We start from the raw sequence: 15,505 nt of genomic DNA on the forward strand, positions 1-15,505 counted from the left end.
CTGCATCTACACTAGGGGCTCCAGTCAGCACAGCTAAGGTGGCTAGAGATCACACCTTTTCAACCCCATAGGTATGCTGGCACAAGTCTGTAGATCTGGCCTTAGCAAGTCATAGTATGGACATATGAAGGGGAAAACCTTTAGATCCTGTAGGCTACTGTTCAGGTAAAGAGATAGATCAGAACAGAAAAATAACTTTACCAAGTATGTGTTTCTTCTTTGATTGTAGGGATGCTTATCTCTTAATAATAAAGGACAGCTATAAGTAAAAGGATTATAATGCTAACATCCAGTGGAACCTGTTACAGTCTAATTATATTATACTTATATTCTCTTAAAAAGTGATTCTGGTTCTTTGATAATTAATCCTCAGAAGTTTTTCTCCTTTTGTTTCAAATCACTGCATGTTTCAAATCAGGACTGAGATGATCTTGAAAAAGGGATTCATTTTACTGCAGCATCGATTATTATTTATTTTTCATTTCAATTGTATAAAAATACTCCCCACCACCTGGCTTTAGCCACAAACCAAAGTAAAGTCTTAACACTGGAATAATTCTAATGATGTTCTGAGCAAGGACTGCAAAAATGAATGATTTGGCCAGAGCTGGCTATAGGTTTTTTGTCGCCCCAAGCAAAACAAAATTTGGCCGCTCCCCCGCCCCCCCTTTTTGTCTTTTACACATTTGCACTTTGAAATGGTTTGGTTTGGTTTTGTTTTGGACTGTTTAAAATAAAAAAAAAATGAATAAAGAGAATTTGTAGTTAGTGAAATAAAACAATTTCCAGCTATAGTACTCATTTACTCACTGGGCCGGCCAAGGAGTGAGCTGGGCTGTGTCTGCCTGGGCAGAGCCAGAGCTGCCTCTGCGCCAGAGGCCTTGGCATAGGCAGGACATCAGCGCCAACCCCAGGGGCTCATGTGGTCCGTGCTGGTCGGACCAAGTCACGCTGCTGGCGGGCTACCCAACCTGGCTGTCGCTGCTGAGTAACCAGAGGGGCCTGGAGCAGTGTGGAAGACACCAAACAGCTCTGCCTCCTGTCTCTCCTTCCCCGCGAGCATGCCCGGGGGCTTGGCGCTGCCCTCCGGAGCTGGGCGTCGCAGCCCTGTGCCGGCAGGAGCAAGCAGCGGGCATGCGGGGCTGGGATGCCTGGTCCCTCCAGCCTGGGCACAATCACCTCTGCTCCCCCAGCGCCAATCCCAATCTGAAATGGCTGTAGCAGCCCTGCCCATGGTCCCATGTCTTGCTATGCAGCATGGGGAGGGGAGGAGACTCTGAGAGCAGGGCTGCGGCCCAGCTCCGACACTGGCCTAGGGCCCCCATGGCTGGAGGGGCAGCAGACCCCAGCGACCCTGGCTTGGGGCAGCCTCAGCAACACCCCTGAGTCCCGGGCGGTCACCCTGCGGCGTGGCCAGGGACAGAGCCAGACGGGCGGGGGGCACCACCTGTAACTCTCACACGGAGCGAGCTGGGGCGGCTGCAGGATTCAGCTGCTGGGGCCCAGGTCAGAGCAGCCAGCGGCTGGTGATCTCAGGGCAGCGTGCCCAGGCCTTCCGCTCCCCGGGACCTCTGCGAGCCAAGGAGGAGCCTGCTGCCTCCAAGCACTGGAGGAGCGCTGGAGGAGCAGTCCGCCCGGCCGCCATGTTCCACTCCCACCCCCTGAACTCTGCAACTGGGGCAAAGCTGTGCTACCGGCTCCTGCCTGACTGGGGCTGGCCGCTGCCTGTGGGAGAGCGGCAGGGACATGCTCCCCACTGAGCCGGCTCCCCCCGACCCGCCGCACAGCCCTGGCAGCACCTGGTCAGAGAACAACAAGGTGGTCAGGATCCAGCCCAGGACACTGCCTCAAGTCAGAGCTGGGGCCCCAGTATTATGCCACCCCTGGTAATTTGCCGCCCCACACACCTGCTTGTTTTGCTGGTGCCTAGAGCCACCCCTGGATTTGGCTCATCCAAATGCCATCAGCTCATTCTTTATTTTCTTTGAGATTATCCCATATGCAGACAAAAAAAAATCCATAGAGAGGACAGAAACTCCAGCAGTTTCTACACATGGAGTTTTTACTGCATTGATCTAATACAAGGAAAGCAAACTTTCCTTCCCATTACTGTAGAAATGACATGGAGTTTGGTTTCCAATACATGTGGTCTCTTGAGAGTCATAGTGGCTTTGATTACAGTGCTCTACAGGCAAAATGCTTCTGAAATAAATGTAGTCAAACTTTACTAATTCTGGGTCACTGAGAACGAAAATGATGCTTAAAATTGTTGATTGGCTCTAGTTTTCAAGTTATGCTATTGGGTCAGTATATACGACCCTTGACTTGGGAATAGTGGAGGATAAGTGAGTTATAAAGGGAAGGGATCTCAATTTAAACCAGAAATGACTAAAATACATCTTTGACTGGATCTGTGAATAAATCTTTGACTGGGTTTGGACAGTACTTGCTTTTTAGGCAAAACAATGAATGATGCAATCTGAAGCTGGTATTGCGTCATACATGATATGAATTGCATCATGTTATTCCTAGAAGTCATGGATGATGCAATCATAACGAAGCTTACATCACTCTGCTGAAGAAATTGCCCTATATCAGCTCTAGAAATCAGTGTCGTGCTCTCTTATTTGTCAGTGTTTGATTTTGCAAAGGGACACATTTCTGTTTAGCCAAAGTGAGCAGAGATGCCTCGTACTTGTGTGAACAGTGCAGATAACTTCTGCTATGTTTGTGGTGAAGTGACTTTTGCATCACAAAAGCACAGTATAACCACTATGGTTAAGAAAGCCTATCACCTTTATTTTGGCTGCAAAATTGGAGATCAGGACAAGAGGTGGGCCCCACACATATGCTGCAACACTTGTGCAACAAATCTTCACCAGTGGTTGAACAGGAAAAGGAAATCTATGCCTTTTGCAGGGCCAATGATTTGGAGAGAGCCAACAGATCATACCAGCAATTGTTACTTCTGCATGGTGCCTCCAGTTGGGCAAGGTGTGTCAAAGAAGAAAAAGTGGACTGTGCATTATCCAAACATTCCATCAGCTATACGCCCAGTACCCCACGGAGAAGGACTGCTGGTTCCTGATGCACCAGAATCATTCTCACTTGAGTCAGACGAGGAAGAGGATGAAACTTCTGGTCCTGAACCATCAATGTCACAGGACCCACATTTTCTCCCATCCTCCTCCTCTGAACCACACCTCATAACACAAGGTGAACTGAATGACCTTGTCAGGGATTTGGAACTACCCAAGAGTAAGGCAGAGCTGTTGGGCTCCAGACTACAGCAGTGGAATCTCCTGGCAGGTGATGTTAGGATTTCCATGTTCCGTGACCGTCAAAAGGATCTTGTCCCATTCTTCTTCATGGAAGGGGATCTTGTAGCCTGCAACAACATCGATGGTGTGATGGCAGCCCTCAACATCGTTCACGATCCAGATGAGTGGAGACTGTTCATTCATTCATCGAAGACGAGTCTTAAAGCTGTTTTACTGCATAATGGCAATGTTTTGCCATCAATTCCAGTTGGTCATGCAGTCCATATGAAGGGAACCTATGACAACATGAAACAACTTTTGAGGTGCATAAACTATGACCAACATCAGTGGCAGCTTTGTGGCGATTTGAAGGTTGTTGCTCTCTTGCTTGGTCTGCAGACTGGATACACAAAGTACTGCTGTTTTCTCTGCGAATGGGATAGTCGTGCAAGAGATTCCCACTACATCAAGAAAGATTGGCCACTCCAACAGTCATTGGAGCCGGGCAGGAAAAGTGTTCAGCATCCACCACTTGTTGAATCAAGGAAGATTTTGTTACCACCCTTACACATCAAGCTGGGTCTGGCCATTGACAAAACACAAGCAGCTTTCAAGTACCTGCGTGGAAAATTTCCAAGGTTAAGTGAAGCTAAGATAAAGGAAGGTGTCTTTGTTGGTCCTCAGATTCGTGAACTTCTTCGAGATGATGCATTTGACCATGCACTGCGTGGCAAGGAAAAGACGGCATGGAAAGCCTTCCAGTTAGTGGCAATAAATTTTCTCGGAAACAACAAGGCAGACAACTACAGGTTGTTGGTGGAAAACCTCCTCAAGGCATACAAAAGCCTTGGTTGCAACATGTCACTAAAGACAGTGACAAGAGATGCTCCATTTAATGAATACAAGAGACAAGCCAAGAAGCGCCGAGTAGACACTGAATAGGACTAAACTATGTACATAATAGTTTTTTGACTTTTGTTTCATAATACATTTTAGTTAGATAACCCTTTTGCTGATTTTTAAAATGTTACATAAACAGGACAGGTGAAATATTATCATGTAAAGCAACCATAAAGACATGAAAAGACCTAGGTTTAAATTTATGATTAAAACTCTACTATCTACACAATATACATAGACATAAAATGTAAAAACTTAAATAACTTAGAAACAGTAGCCAATCAGTTGTTTTAATTGTCATATTTGAATTCAGCACATCAAAATACATAATAAATAGCACATTTTATCTCTGAAGCAGACGACTTCTCAAAAATTGTAGACCAGTGTAATCTGTACAGGGGGCATTTACCTGTGCTCTGCTTTTCGGGCCTCTGGACTTCCATGACATCTGTCTGTCTTTTTATCTATCCTGACCCTATCACAAGACCAGTTTTCATGGTGCTGTAGCCAGTGCTGCTGCTAAGTCCCACTAGGATGGTGTTCCCCAATGTGATTGGAGAACCAGCGTAAATTAGTAATTAGATCAGCGTTAATTTGCATTGGGATTCTCTTCAGGGTTGAAGGGAAACACCATGGGGAGGAGTCATTGTGTCTCACTCCTTGTCTACCTGTAGACCACAATTCTCTCAGAGCTTCTGTAGGGCTGGGGTTAGGGAGGAAAAGCTGCAGACTGGTTGCCTATTATTTAGTGTGATTAGTAGAGCTGGTTGAATTTTTCACTGAAAATAAATGAGCTTCTGAATTTAGGTAATTTTTCTGTTTGTTTGCAAACCAATCTGGCTTCCTGTGAATGCAGCCATTATTGATAAATATTAGCCCGATATGGTTTTCAGCCTTTAGGTTGTTTGAAGACAGTTCATTTTGACAGTTCATTATTCGTTCTTTGACATTTGTGAGTGGTCAACTAACTCACTTGATATTTTTTCTGCTCTCTGATTGGATGTCTGAATTAGCCATTCCCAAACATTTGTGACTAAACTTTCTTGTGGAAATGTGTGCAACCAGTGACTAAAAAGGGCATGGATATAGATGTGTATAATGAGTACAAAATGGGCACTGACAGCTGTTCAGGATCCGAATGAATCTGTTAATTAGTTACACAAAGTTGAATGGAAGTAATACAGGTTTTTGGTCCTCTTCAAGTTTGTTGTGTTTGATTTTATCCCAGTTTCATCTCAGTGATATTCCTGAGGTTTGATTGAAAAGACTACACTGACGTGAGGAAGGTAAAACTGACTGACCTCAGTGAGGCTTATCAAGAATGGGAGAATAACTGTCTCCTGAACAGCTTTGCTTTCAAGTAAGGAGCTTCCAGGATTGCATTTGCAAGTAATTGAACTGAGAGGCTTTTCTAATTAAAATTTTCTTTTGTGGTGGTGAGGAGAGGAAGAGATACTCACAGGAATTATTCCAGCCTTTGTTGATTGTTTCCAGTTTAGGGTTTTGTTTGTTTGTTTGATTTTGGTCTGTTTTCTGATAGCAAAAATTGTGCAATTCTGTAGAGAACTAAGTTGCACCAAAGAAGTAGAACTACTTGGATTTAATTAATCATCAAGCTTTGTTTCCTATACTGCATTCTGGAATTTGATTCCATGGCCAAAGGCTTGAGGAGTATGTTAAGAAACAGAATGTGTGTTACACAGTTCTCTTTGCAAATAGTCATTGCCTCATGAGCTAACTTTGATCAAGTTTTATATACTATTCCTTAAAGGCCAATGTCTACCGTGCTATGTCCACTGCCATCTGATTACTTTGAAAATCATTAGATTTGGGGTATCGAGTACAAATAAAACCCTAATATTTTACCCATTATCACAGATGTTTCTCAGTTTGTGGGATACAGAGATAGATTTGGATGCCATCTAAAGGGAAATTATGTGATATCCATAAATAAAGATTTAACAATATCTGGGGGTGCCACACTTTAATTAAGACTTGGGGGCAGAAAATGTTAATCCAGTCTGGTAGACTCCACTACTAGGGAACTCGTGTTTCAGAGCCTACAAAGCCTAGTCAATCATATAAAAAACCTAGACAAGATAAGATGGGAGGCAGCTAGAATTGGATGGCTGAGATGTAGAGGTACTACCAGAATGTGACACAAGTAGAAGATCTCTAAAGATGCCAGCATTTTAGTTTTTTACTTATCTCTACTGCAAGTAATGCTTGGACTTACTAGGCTAGTCTTGTAGAAATTCATTGGGGTCCAGTCTTGAAAATAAGGTAATCATCCCAAGTAGCATCTTAATACCCTAATAAGGGAGTACCAATTTGAACAAAGGTATTAGAAATTGTCCCCTAGTCTTTAAAAGTGGAAAATGGGTTTCAATTTGAATTCTGTTCCCTATGGAGTCCATCACCCTCACAGTGCAGGATCATTCTCTACAAAGACATGTTTCACAATGCTAAGAAACAATTGTATTTTATGTATATATTTAAAAAGCAAGAAAAGATCCATTGCAACAGGTTGTTTTAAACTATTAACTTTTCCCAACAGTTTAGAACGCATCTTTCTCCCTAAAATGAGAAAAAAAAGTTTAAAAATTTAAGCATGAATTTGGTAGAGTGCCAATTTGGGAATTATTTCTGCTTCATTGTTACTGTTCACTGAGTTAGACAGAACTATAATGCCATAAAATAATATATTTCAAGATTTAAATATGTGAGATATTAAATGATGACAAATGTACAATATACCTAAAAATATATTAAATCCTCATTCTGATTTTTAAATGATATTTTGTAAGGCTGTTAAGAACTCTGAAAAGATAGATTGACTTCTTTTCAAACCTACAAAATAGGCATACGTAATCAGATTTCCAAGAATGAAAGTAGGAAGTGGGAGCTGCGACTGGCCGGACCTGTGAATGGGGCAGGTAAACACACCGGCTGGCCCACCAGGGGCTTTCCCTACACAAGCGGTGACCCCTGTTTGAGAAACACTGCTCTAGTTGTTACATATATTTAGATATTCTATTCACAGTGTGTTTATATCCATGACCATGAGGATTGCAGTGATTGCCAATGCTTTCCCATGTGCTGCCAGACAGAACTTTGAAAATGGCACTGAAGCTGTCATAAACAGATAGTTAAGGGTTAATGTCTCTTTTACCTGTAAAGGGTTAAGAAGCTCAGTAAACCTGGCTGACACCTGACCAGAGGACCAATAAGGGGACAAGATACTTTCAAATCTTGGTGCAGGGAAGTCTTTTGTTTGTGCTCTTTGTTTGGGGTTTGTTCGGTCTTGGGACTAAGAGGGACCAGACATCAATCCAGGCTCTCCAAATCTTTCTGAATCAGTCTCTCATGTTTCAAACTTGTAAGTAATAGCCAGGCAAGGCGTGTTAGTCTTATTTTTGTTTTCTCAACTTGTAAATGTTCCTTTTTGCTGAGAGGATTTTACCTCTGTTTGCTGTAACTTTAAACCTAAGACTAGAGGGGGTTCCTCTGGGCTATATGAATCTGATTACCCTGTAAAGTTTTTTCCATCCTGATTTTACAGAGATAATTTTTACCTTTCTTTCTTTAATTAAAATCTTTCTTTTTAAGAACTTGATTGATTTTTTTCCGTGTGTTAACATCCAAGGGGATTGGATCTGGACTCACCAGGAATTGGTGGGGGAAGGGAGGAGGGATGGTTAAATTCTCCTTGTGTTAAGATCTAAGGGGTTGCATCAGTGTTCACCAAAAACTTGGTGAAAAAGCCTCTCAAGGCTGCCCAGGGAGGGGAAGGTTTGAGGGGGACAGAAAGTGATCCAGACACTGAAATTTCTGGATGGTGGCAGTGTTACCAGATCTAAGCTAGTAATTAAGCTTAGAAGTGTCCATGCAGGTCCCCACATCTGTACCCTAAAGTTCAGAGTGGGGGAGGAACCTTGACAGAAGCAAAAAGAATTATGGGGTGTGTGGAGGGACATGCTCTCACCCTGGTGGAGAGAAGACTAACCAGCTCCTCTGGGCTCCTCTGGGCCTGTTCAACACTAACAAGGTGCACGTGCAAGGCTTGTTCTGCCTGGGGTGGAGAAGCTTAAAAGGGAAACGCTGCCACATGAAGGAGAGTGCCCTGTCTCAGGTAGTAGAGGTAGGCCTGCTGAGAGTGAGACAGAGGAAGGCCTCACCATTTCCAAAGCTGCATGACCCAGCCTCAAAGCAGTATGCTGCAAAAGAAGGGGTTGGATGTAGACCCCATTTTAGACTAAGCCCACAGGTCTGACCCCAGAGGACTGCCTGATATTCAGGTCACCCTTGCCTCTTTCTGTTTTCCCACAGAATCCCTTCTCTCATAAGGGAAAAAAGAGGGGGAGGACTTTGTTTGTTTGCTCAAAGAATGCCCCTGGGGCATCTGCTGGGCAGGGAGAAAGATGTTATAAAGGACTGGAAGTGGGGTCTGGAGGGGCCTTGAGGGAGCTCATGCCCTCTATAGGAAATCATGAGAATTGTTCTGTCTGACCCCCAATCTGAGAATTACATTGCCTTCTAGTCTAAATCCTAGAATGCAGATCATGAAAAATTCCAGAAGGCATGAAGCCCAGCGGTGGAACAATGCACTATGGGATGTCTGCTCAGAATGTTGAGTGCTCAACACAAACCAGCGCTGTTTTGTATGGCCACAAAGATATGAAGCAACATTAACTTGATCACAAGATAACAATGCAGAGTGTATGAAATGATCATGCAACAGTTGTGGCAGATCACTTAACATGGATATCCCATGCCCCCACCAAGTTAAAAGTGTAGACATGCCCTAAGAGCAGTGTTTCTCAACCTTTTTGATACCAGGGACCGGCTTGCTGGCTTCCTAAACTGTGTCAGGGAGATCTCATAGACTTCCAGTCATTGAGAAAACACTGCCTTACAGAACCTAATGCTTAGCTCAGGGACTGGCAACTTTCAGCACACAGTCTGTCGGTTTGTTTACCTGCCACGTCCGCAGGTTCGGCCGATTGCCACTCCCACTGGTCGCGGTTTGCTGTCCCAGGCCAATGGGGGCTGCAGGAAGCGGCGCGGGCAGAGGGATGTACTGGCCACCGCTTCCCACAGCTCCCATTGGCCTGAAGCAGTGAACCGCGGCCAGTGGGAGCCGCAATCAGCTGAACCTGCGGACGCAGCAGGTAAACAAACCGGCCCAGCCCACCAGGGGGCTTACCCTGGCGGGCCACATGCCAAAGGTTGCTGATCCCTGGCTTAGCTTTTTCAGCTGCAGGTGTGAGGGGAGAATTTTTGCTCTTTCTCCCAAAGGGAGCATTCCAGAGAAACTGCAATTTGAAACTTGTAGAATTTACATTTTATTTGCAATAACTTGTGGTATGGAGCATGCACACTAGAAATTTTGCTCCCGGAAAAATGCTTGGTTGTTCTAACTGATTTCCTGCCCCCTCCCCAGTGATTAGGTACTTCATGCTTTCTTACTTAAGACTGATATTTTAAGTCATCTGTATCCTATATAATTTATTGGAACTGGGTTTGAGCTTCAATTCTTTTGTTTTGTAATTTGTCAAAAAAATTTATTTCTGTGTATATCTTAATGGTTTGATCTTGGTTTAGAGGGAGAATAAAACTGGAATTTAGTTCTGTTTTTTTGTTTTTTCAGAACCAGTTAGCCTACTGCTAACCTATTCAACTAGCTGGATGAAATTCAAGGCAAACAGTAAACTTTTAAAAGTACAAGAAAGCATGACAATATAAGTAAATCTGAATGGTGGAAACTGAAAAGGTTAATGGGATCAAAATTTGACTTGCTTTTTCCTTTTATTTTTCTCATTTTTCTGTCTGTTTGCTAGTTCCATGAATATTTATATTTTTCCTCCAGGAGAATGCTTCAGTACTATTTTTTCCTTTTTATGAAAATGAATGCTAACAAGTTCAGCAGTTACTGGTAAAATCAACCTTACAGTAACAAGCCAGTGCCTGCATGAAATAAAAGGAGGAAAATTGATTCTGACATGGATTTTACTTTAAGCTACTCCATGTGTGTGTGCAGACAGTGAGTAAAAACAAAATAATGAATTATAATGTTTGTTTCTATATACATAAGAACCTAGGTTTTAGGGGACTAGATGGCTCAGGGAATTAGTAATGAAATATAGACCCTTTCACTTCATAGTCAATACAATAAAAGCTTCCAATCTGATGGCTCTTTAGTGGCTTAGGTGAAGAGATTTCAGTGGTCACAGTACAGCTAGTGGACTGATATCCATTGCACATAGATTGTGAATACAGTCGGCACTAATTAGCATACATACTGACTGTCTCAGTAGATCAAGGACTGAATAAGCATGAGGACTGAACTACTGTATGTTACCACTAGAAGTACCCATGTAGTTCAATCTCTGCCAGTGTTGGGAAATTTGCAATGTTGCTGCCTCAGCTGGATCTCTTCTATGGATTGACTCATTCTGACTTTGACTCAGTACAGCCAGTTCAGCTGCTTGATCATCAGCTGTAGGTGGCTGTTGACCCAGTGTCTGCTTTAGTGTCTGCACCATACTGTGACAGGGAAAGGGGGACAAATGGGATACTGTCTGGGAAAAGGGGGACCAGAGAAGAGAGTGGATAGTGTGGCAGAGAGAGAAATGGAGAAAGAGAAGGAACGTGGATTGAAAACATTATGAAACAGAGAAGATGGAAAGGGGGGGCGGGGAGAAAACCAGTCCTAGAAAATGAAAAAAAAACAGAAAATAGAGATGAAGTACAGTAGGAAGAGAGTGTATGTGGTGTTTTTCATGTGGCACACATCACATTGTTTCCTTTTTTTATCCTTGTGACTTTATTGTGCTGGTGTGGGATTGCGCATCATTGTCAGAGAGATAGTGGGAAGCAGAATAGTCTGAAATAGTCTGAAATTGTTGAGATACACTGGCTGTACTGACCTTCCACCAATGAAAAAAAATAAAATAAATGTGATAAACATTTTATTTTTTTAAATTAAAATATTATCACTACTGGGAGAGTACTTTATGAAAGTAGCACCATTAAAACTAAGTTTTAGCACAAATTCTAGTTTTAAGTAAATAATGATTTAAGATAAAATTAACTACTATGTTAATTATGTACCTCCAGGCCCATAACATTATTTTAACGTAGTGGTTGTGCGTGGATAAATTTAGCAAGATCTTCTTTTCTCAACTTCCCAGTCACAAGGTAATGTTCATAGCTATTCAAGACAGAGCTGAGTGGAACAGTGGCATACTTTATCTCAATTAGGCTAGGGCAATATTTTTCTCATGTTTATAATTAGTGATGTGTAAAATTCAAAAGGCTCAGAGATTTGTTTCAGGTCAAGTAAGTATCCAAAAGCCCAGATGTTAATCTAAAGCTTGTATTTATGCAACCCCATGTGGTCTGCACTCATCAAAACTGCTTTTAAAAAAAAATCCACTACTACTTAGTTTGGCAAGTACATCAAGCACAGCCTCTCCCAAAATACTCCATACCTCTGCCTCTGATTCCAGTTGAGGCCAAAAAGTGCAGAGGGAAAGTAAAAAATGTCAAATCCAGAGCAAACCAAAAGTATTTGAAACTTTAAAGTTCCAGTTTCATTCAGTTTGAGTAGTTTCTTGTTTTATCAGAAGTTGTTTTATCTGTCTTTTTTTTGCTAATTGGTATCTTTCATATGTCTTGAAGTCTATATGGCCATTAAGATTTTAAATAACCTTCCACCAGCTAGTCTCTTTTTCACTCTACCTTATTGGCTTTAGACCGCACTTTTATAAATTGTTTAGAATGGACAATGAAACAGGCTTATCCCAAAACAAAGGCTAAATGATGGATCCCATCAGTGGGTCAAGGAGTTAATAAGAGCATTTGTGCTAATGAATCTAATCATATTGTACCCACTATAAACATGTAACTTTATCATCACATATAAACATGTAATCATGCTGGATTCTTTTGAGTGTCAAGTCAGAAAAAATGTATACTTCTCAGCCTGTGCAGTACCATTTGGACAAGATCAAGGACATCATTAGGAATGTCCACATGTCTGAAAAACCACTGGGGTTTTTGCAAGTTCCTATGCTTTATGTGTCACTTGTTTTCTCTTTGCGTAAGAGCAGTGTTTAGCTCTCTGAAGAAAATATGATATAGAGTACCTTATTCTGAAACATCCAAAATTACACCTGAACAGTGTTCTGTTCATTTGCTTCATTCCTCATATGACCTTTTTACTCTTTTAACTTGTTGAGCTATGAGGCTATATCTTGACCCAATGGAAGTCAATTGCAAAACTCCGATTGACACCAATAGAGTCAGAATTTCACACATGAAACTGTGTAGCTCGGAAAACAACCTCTCCCACACTGAACATCACCAACAGATTAAGATTATTGTTAAGAAACAAGAAATACACATGCATTTATTCAGTGAGAGAGACAAAACAGCCAAGAGACACGTTTGATGTCAGTGCTCTAGCACCAATCCTTTACCCATTTTTCTTCAGCTTGGTCTCACCTACAGGAACATCCACCACACTATCTATCCAGTTGCTTAATAACTGGAGCTGGTTGGGAATTTTTCAATTTTTTTAATGCCAATTTTTCAAAACTGAAACTGTTTGCAAAATGGGGCTGGATTTCATGAATTTCCTAATTCAAAAAATGTTGAGAAAAACATTTTGTTCTGATATTTTTTAAATGAAAAAAGTCCAGTTCATAATGCCATTTTGGTTTGAAATTTAAGATAATTAGACTGAAAAAAGGTCAAAATTGACCTTTGAAATATTTTAAAATGATCAAAACAAAACATTTCGATTTACTCCCTAAATGAAAAAAAGAAACAAAACCAGACAGTTTTTCAGTTTGCAAATGTTACTGATGTCTTGACTTTTTATCATGATTCGAGACGGGCAAAAATTTTGAACTGTCAAAAATATTATAGGGATGGAAAAACTGTTTGTTGTGCATCACCATTGGTGATGCATCTGGGCCTAATTACAGATAAATACACGAGATCTCTAGGTAATCATTCTGTTCTCTAGGCAGTTATTTAACCACAATAGTTTAATATAATCTCTTTAATTAAAATTAATGCCAAATTTTGTTAGTTTTCCATTTAATATAGGTTTTTATTTCCTTTTTGTAACAGTGCATGATACAGCGAAAGAAAAAAAGTTTTATTTACATCCATTTTTAAATGCTCTATCATTTGTGATACATCGATCATTGCAAAAATTTTATATTTTAATGTATTTTCAGTAGCAATTCAGTTACTGTAATAACTGGTGTTTTTTAGACTATGAGTAGTAGCCATACATAATTTTTTATGGGAGTTCAAATAACAAGTGACTGAGTACTGGGGATTGTGCTGTCTAAGACCTTATATTTATTGTACTACTTGAACAATGTGAATAAATACTGTCACCAGTGATTGAATGTTATTTGATGGAACTAAGTAGAATGAGAGGCATAGCGGGATTGTTCACATACTAGAAAGGTCAAGAATTATTTGTGAATGGGAGAGGTCAAGGGGGACTCATACAATGATTAGATTTTGCCAAATCACCACAATTGTATTTTATTATCTTAAGTTATAATAAGATATCCCTCAAAACAAACTGTCACAGTGTCAGCAAATTGGGAGTGATGGTGAGGAGTCAACAGTTGCCTTAGTAATCACCTGCCTACCTGTCCGAATGTTGACGCTCAAATCCAGAAAAGTCTAGCTGTCCTTTACCACCACCCAATAATTCAACATTGTACCATTATCATTTGGAAGCACTGTATTAAACTTATGAATGGCTTATGTAAGATTGTGTTCTACTCCATGAGGTTGGGTTACAGCGGCTCCCCCAAGAACAAAAAACAGTGGGGAGTGATTAAGTGTAGTTGGTGAAGCTGTAAACAACTCCAGAGTGGTACCATCCCCTGAGGTGATTTGCATAAGATTGAGTTTTCCAGATTCCATGAAACAAAGAAAGGTGGTTTTGGTATACAAATCTGAGCTTGAACTGACACAGGGTCTACATTTAAATGGGCAGGACCTTCCGCCCAAGGGGTGGGAGGCAGCCCAGGCCACAAACCTTGTGGAAAGGTGGGAATGGATCTTGGCCTACCAGGGTCCCATAAGGTAGATGGGCAATTACTGGTATGTTTATTAGTAAGCCTGTAGGAACTTTTATGTAAATATGTATTTATTTGCTCTCTCTCATACTTTTACCTTAAGAATAAATGTGCTTGCTTAGAAAAAGCTGTTTGGATTATTGGTAAATTATCAAATAACATTGGTGTTAGGCATACTTGTTTTCTGAGGCTATCACAGTGTACTGAAGAGGGCTAGACAGCCTTAAAACCCCCCGACACAAGAGAGTAGGACACAGGACCTGCACAGAGACAGGTGATAGCTGGACACCTGAGACCTGACTTGGCACTCCTGGAGTGGAACATGGGGGATGAATCCCTCTGAAACTGTGACACCTATCTTGGTGAAAGGTCATCGTCATGTAATTTCCACACTCAGTATGTTTCTATAATCTAAGCTGTTATGGCATTGTGCTTTTTGTGGACCTCTGGTGATTCCCGTATCATAGTTTTAATTACTATGTGCGTACATAAGTAATAATATTTTAATAAACAGTTATCTGAAGCTTGGCTCCACTCTGAGCCATGCCTGCAAAGAGACACTCTATAGATGCCAACCTTATAGGAGATTTACTCCTAGTTTTTCATCAAACAATACCACAATGGTTCACTGAATGCAATGTAACTGCATGAATATTAAAAAAAAATGTTTTACTAAAAAAGTGTTAGAGACGCTTTGACTCTTTAGCATACCCATGATTATTTTGCATTTTGGTGTACCTCAAATATGGCTAAAAACACTGGTGTGGCTAAAAAAAATATGTACCTCTCAGCTGACAAATATTTTCTCTGTTGTCCTGCACTTCATAGAGTTTGCTGGAAAAGAAACAACCAATCAAAAAGGAAAATACCATTTTCTATTTATATTACCTGTAACCAATATCACTGGACTTAAAAACTATTTGGTGGTGCATAGTTACCGTAGGGAAAATTGAAATTTGCTGCTACCTCCAGGAAGAAATGAGATGTAACTATTCCACTTGCCAGCACTATGAGACCTTCAGCACCCCAGAAGTACGGTTATCCCACAACCATTATGCATCCTAATGTGCATTCTTCTTCCTTCCTTAATTAGTACTAAAATATCTTAAAATGATAGGTGAAATTTTCACTACGGCTCTGCATTCACTCCTTATTGTGGGCAGGCTCATTGCATTGCTGATGGATACAGACCTTGTTGGCTCTGATGCAGAACAAGAGAGTGTAGTTAGC

The sequence above is a fragment of the Mauremys reevesii genome, linkage group 1 (assembly GCF_016161935.1).
Source record: "Mauremys reevesii isolate NIE-2019 linkage group 1, ASM1616193v1, whole genome shotgun sequence".
Lineage (NCBI taxonomy): Eukaryota > Metazoa > Chordata > Testudines > Geoemydidae > Mauremys > Mauremys reevesii.